Here is a 6,000-nt window from a genome sequence, read left to right on the forward strand (position 1 = left end):
CCATTAGTTCCAAAGGCTTACTATTGCTGACACTAGGTAAGGAGAGCAACCGTTCGGCATGCTCAGACTCTGACAGTCCAGAAGTCTGTAAAAGCTGAGGTTTCAGTGGTCGGTATTTATCATGTCCAGGCAGGTGTTCAACGCAGACTCTCCATTCCCACAACCATGAAATTGCTGAGCGTTGCTACCATTTGGTGTCGTCAGTGGGGATTTCTCGCAGAGTGAGCTGGACCTCAGTTTGTATGAACCAAGTGATGGCATTTTGCTCTGAAAACACTGGCAGTTTCAAAGCGACTGCGTTGACCAACATGTTCAATAACTCTGGCATTGCCCTAGAGTATTGGGGTCACCCATGTAGGTTTTTGCAGTTAAAATGAAGTGAGGCATTTCATGTTTAAGGAAACCTGAACACAGTTTATTGAACATCAAAACCTAAACACAAAAGCAGGCTAAAAATCCCTACATAACCACGTCATCACGTCAGACCAGCCTCTTAAAGCAAAACCCCAACTCAATGTCGGTGGTTATGGTGGTTGCGAGTAGCCGGGTGACGGTCAGGAGAAATGGAAATACAAACAGGCAGTTAACGCAGAGCACCCCTGTGGCCATTGCTGTCAATAACAAGTATACCATTTTGGATACTGTTGTGGGGGATGACCTCCCAGGGGAATGCCACGGAGACTGGGTTATTGGCACTGAGCAAGGGTCTGTGGTGCAGAAGGGAAAGAGGGAGAAGAGAGGGGTGGTAATGATAGGGAGCTCAACAGTCAAGAGATTCTGTGGACGTGAACAGGACACCTGAATTCATTGCCAGGGTCAGCATCAGGGAAATCTCGGATCATGTCCACAACATTTTGGAGAGGGAGGGAGAGCAGCCAGATGTCTTGTTACATATTGGTGCCAATGACATAGGAAGAAAAAGTAATGAGGTCCTGAAGAGAGAATTTAGAGAGCTAGGTAGAAAGCTGAGAAGCAGGAGCTCCAGGGTAGTAATTTCTGGATTGCTGCCTCTGCCAGGCACCAGTGAGGATAGAGACAGGATGATTTGGCAGATAACTGTGTGGCTCAGAAGCTGGTGCAGGGGGCAGGGTTCAGGTTCTTGGATCGTTGGCATCTCTTCTGGGGGAGGTATGACCCATACAAAAGTAATGGGTAACACCTGAACCCGAAGGGGACCAATATTCTTGCAGGCAGGTTCATGAGAGCTGTTGGGGAGGGTTTAAACTAAATTGGCAGGGAGTGGGAACCAGAGTGAAGGGACTCAGGATAGGACGGATGGTAAAAAAAAGCAAAGATAGTGTGCATTCAGACTGTCAGGAAGGGCAGGCAGATGATAGGACAGCAGGGTGAGTATCAGTGCATTAGGGATGCAGAATCAAAAAGGGTAGCAAATACAGTACTCAAGATGTTATATCTCAATGCATGGAGACTAAGAAATAAGATGGATGATCTTGTTGCACGATTACAGATTGTCAGGTATGATGTTGTGGCATCACTGAATCATGGCTGAAGGATGCTTGTAGTTGGGAACTGAATGTCCAAGGTTACACATTATATCAGAGGGTTAGGAAGGTAGGTAGGGGGGTGGCGTAGCTATACTGGTAAAGAATGTCATCAAATCAGCAGAAAGATGTGACATAAGATTGGAAGATGTTGAATCCTTGTGGGTTGAGTTCAGACACTGCAAGAGAAAAAGGATCCTGATGGCAGTTATACACAGGCCTCCTGTCAGTTCCTCCAGCTGAACTCTGTCCCTTTGTGTGTTTCCCCCTTGCCGTCATTCTGTGTTTTTCTATAGCCATGTTCTCTTGTTTGTTTTCACACCCCACGTGCTCCTGTCCCCATTCCTGCTTTACTCTGGCCGCTGTATCACTGAGTACTCCGTCCCTCACCTGTTTCTCATTATTACCTGTATTGCTGCCGCCTGTGTCTCATTGTGCTCCACCTATCACCTGCCTCTGTTTATTGCTCAGTGTATTTCAGTCCTGTGTTTGCACCTGTTTGTTGCCAGATTGTGCCAGTGGGTTTTCCTGATTCTAACTTTTGGATTTCTCGGGATGTTTTGATCTCTGCCCGAATTTTGATGCCAACTTTGTTTGCACATCTGGATTTGTTACTCAATAAATATCACAGTCTGTACAGTACTGGGTCTGCGATTGGGTCCCTGCTCCAGCGTCCTGACAGTACAATCTGGCCAGAATGGATCCAGCAGACCCTGGTTGTCTGTGAGCTGCCCTGGAACAACAGGGAGTCATGCTGGTGAGACTCCAGAACCAGGGCAGCAGAGTCGCTTTCTGCCCATGTAGTCGATGTTGGGGCCCAGACTCAGTCACTCCAGCTGCCCCAGGACACCCATCAATATTCTGCAACTGCATCTTCTGCCCCGCCCTCTATGTCCTCCTTGTTCTTGATTGCTTCTCCCACCCAAGGGCCCCGCCTGCCTCCTCCAGGAAAGTAGTCAAGTGAGCCCAGTACCTGCCGCTCTTTTCTTTCGCAGTGCACACTCATTTTTGAATTACAACCAACAACTTTTCCAACTGATCGAGCCCTGGTAGTCTACATCATCACTCAACTGTCTGCTCGGGCGAGAGAATGGGGAACAGCCGTCTGGGAGGCAGGCTCACCTTTCTGCATCAGTTTTCAGTTATTTTCTGAGGAGTTGAGAAAAGTGTTTGATCGCTTTAAACATGGGAGAGAGGCTGCCCGTGAAATGCTGCACGTGCACCAGGCGTGCATATCTGTGTCAGATTACGCCATAGAGTTCCAGACCCCAGCCACCTCCAGCGGCTGGAACTCGAAGGCACAATACGACACCTTCTTGAATGGCTTCTCCGAAGACATCAAAGATGAGCTGATCACCCAGGACCTTCCCGCCACCTTTGAAGCCCTGGTGAATTGGGCCATCCGTATTGATGTTCGCCTTCAGCAGTGCCGCAGAGGGAGGGGTTCCCGAGGGTCCCTGGGGGCATTGAGTGAGTTCCAAGCTCCTTGTCAGTCTACATTGCCCTGCCATTTGCCCCCATCTACAACTCCTGTTCCAGAGCCCGAGGCTATGCATGTTGACCGTACCCGCCTGACGCCGACTGAAAGATGAAGGAGAATCAGCACCCACTCCTGTCTGTATTGTAGCCGACCAGGCCACTTCATCTCCACCTGCCCAGTAAAAGCCAGTGCTCACCAGTAGGACGAGGAGTACTGATGAGTGTGACCCCTGTCCGGCCCTCCTCAACGCCACTCACTCTCATACCTGCTTCTCTGGAGTGGGGCGTCCAAAGGCGAGCAATCTCTGTCTTGGTTGATTTTGGTGCAAAGGGGTGTTTTATCAATTCCAGCTTGGTTGCCCAGTGGGGGTTACCCACGTCTCCTCTCCAGTGTGGTGACCGACTCCTTGAACGGTCAGAGACTGGCTAACTTCACCGATGTCACAGCCCCCGTGAGTCTCAGTTTATCCGGCAACCATCGTGATCAGTTAACCCTTTATGTTATTGACTCTCCTCAAGCTCCCATTGTCCTGGGCCATCCCTGGTTAGTTAAACACAACCCCCACATTGACTGGCTCAGTCGCAAGATTGCAGGCTGGAGCCATTCTGTCACTACCCCTGCCTCCGTCATGCTCAGATCCCCTTGTCTCCAAGCCCAGATCCCCCTGAGGAATTTCCGGATCTTAGTGTCATCCCTCCTGAATACATGGACCTCAAGGCTGTGTTCAGCAAGTCCCGGGCCACTTCCCTACCGCCTCATCATCCATATGATTGCGCCATTGACCTCTTGCCTGGCACATCTCCGCCAAGGGGCTGCCTATATTCCCTATCCGTACCTGAAACAGAAGCCATGAGTAAGTACATGCAAGAGTCTTTGGCTGCAGGCATCGTATGGCCATCTTCCTCCCCTGGTTTTTTCTTTGCTGGAAAGAAGGACAGCTACTTACATCCATGCATTGATTACCGGGGACTGAATGAAGTCACTGTTAAGAACCATTACCCTCTTCTGCTCATGACCTTGGCATTTGAACTACTACTAGGAGCCTCAGTTTTCACCAAGCTTGATCTCTGTAACACCTACCATGTTGTCCGCATCCGCGAAGGGGATGAGTGGAAGATGGCCTTCAACACCACCTCAGGCCATTACAAATATCTGGTCATGCCATTCGGACTCACCAATGCCCCCATCATCTTCCAAGCCCTGGTGAATGACATTCTCAGGGACATGGTGAACCAATTTGTTTTTGTGTATCTCGATGACATTTTGATTTTTTTTCTAAGTCCCTTGCTGAACACACAGGTCACATCCGCAGAGTCTCCAGCACCTTATGGAGAACCAGCTCTTTGTAAAGGCTGAGAAATGTGAGCTTCATCACGATACTGTCTCCTTCCTGGGGTATGCAATTTCAGGCGGTTCCATCCAAATGGACCAACAGAAGGTCAAGGCAGTGGTTGAATAGCCCCAACCTTCGACTCATCAGGAGTTGCAACACTTTTTGGGCTTTTCTAACTTCTATCACCGCTTCATCAGAAATGACAGTACACTGGCTGCACCACTCACTTCTCTTACCTCACCTGCTGTCAGATTCTCCTGGTCCCCTGCTGCTGAAAAAGCATTCTCTGACCTGAAGGAATATTTCACCTCTGCCCCCATCTTGATTCAATCTGACACCGACCGGCTGTTCATTGTGCAGGTGGATGTGTCTGACATTGGCGTAGGAGCTGTTCTCTCTCAGCACCTGGCCAAGGATGAGAGGGTACACCCCTGTGCCTTCCCTCACCACCTCACTCCCATGGAGCGGAATTACGATATCGGAAGCCAGGAGCTGCTGGCTGTGAAGCTAGCTCGGGAGGAATGGAGGCATTGGCTGGAGGGAGCCAAGGTACCATTGCTGATCTGGACTGATCACAAGAATCTGGAGTATACCTGTACAGCCAAGCCGCTCAACTCCCGTCAAGCTCGCTGGTTCCTGTTTTTCTCAGATTCAATTTTACTCTGTCCTACTGCCTCGGTTCCAAGAATGGAAAACCTGATGCCCTCTCCCAAAGATTTCCTGCTCTAGTACCCCTGAGGTACCCGACGTCATCCTCCCTGCTCACTGTCTCGTGGGTGCAGCGCAAAAGGACATTGAATCCATTGTGCAAACTGCTCAACTGAACGAGGCAGCCCCTAGGCAATGCCCCACTAATCGTGTTTATGTTCCCAGCTCTGTCCACTCACAGGTATTGCAGTGGGGTCATTTTCCCAGTTATCCTGTCACCCTGGAACCAAGCGTACTCAGGCCTTCATCAGTCAGTGGTCTGGTGACCCTCCATGGGAGATGACATCTGCAACTTTGTCTCAGCCTGCTCTGTCTGTGCTCAAGGCCAGAATTCTAGCCGGTCACCCGCTGGTCTGTTACAACGCCTGTCTATCCCCGAGAGACCCTGGTCCCACATTGCCCTGGATTTTGTCACCGGTCTTCCCCCATCAGAAGGTAACATCACCATTCTCACAGCTGGTCGCTTCTCCAAGTCTGTACATTTCATTCCTTTACCTAAACTCCCCTCTACCAAAGAAACAGGTAGATTACTAATACTGCATGTTTTCAAATTACACTTTTTACCTGTAAATGTTGTGTCAGACAGGGGCCCTCAATTCACATCCAACTTCTGGAGAACATTCTGTAATCTTCTGGGTGCCTCTGTGAGTCTGTCTTCAGGATTCCACCCACAGACCAATGGCCAGACCAAGCGGGCCAACCAACAGCTAGAGACAGTATTGCACTGTCTGGTCTCCCAGAATCCCTCCGCGAGGAATCAGCAGCTACACTGGGCCGAGTATGCCATAAACTCTCATCCGTCGTCATCCACAGGTCTGTCACCCTTCCAGTGCTGCCTTGGCTACCAGCCTCCACTGTTTCCTGCCCAGGAGGAGGAGGTTGGCGTTCCATCTGCCGAGGCATTCATCCGCCATTACCAGTGGATGTGGAGGCGCACTTGTTCTGCCCTTCTCCGTGCCTCTGCAAGGATCAAGCAT

The sequence above is a fragment of the Mobula birostris genome, chromosome 4 (genome assembly GCF_030028105.1).
Source record: "Mobula birostris isolate sMobBir1 chromosome 4, sMobBir1.hap1, whole genome shotgun sequence".
In the NCBI taxonomy this organism is placed as follows: Eukaryota; Metazoa; Chordata; class Chondrichthyes; order Myliobatiformes; family Myliobatidae; genus Mobula; species Mobula birostris.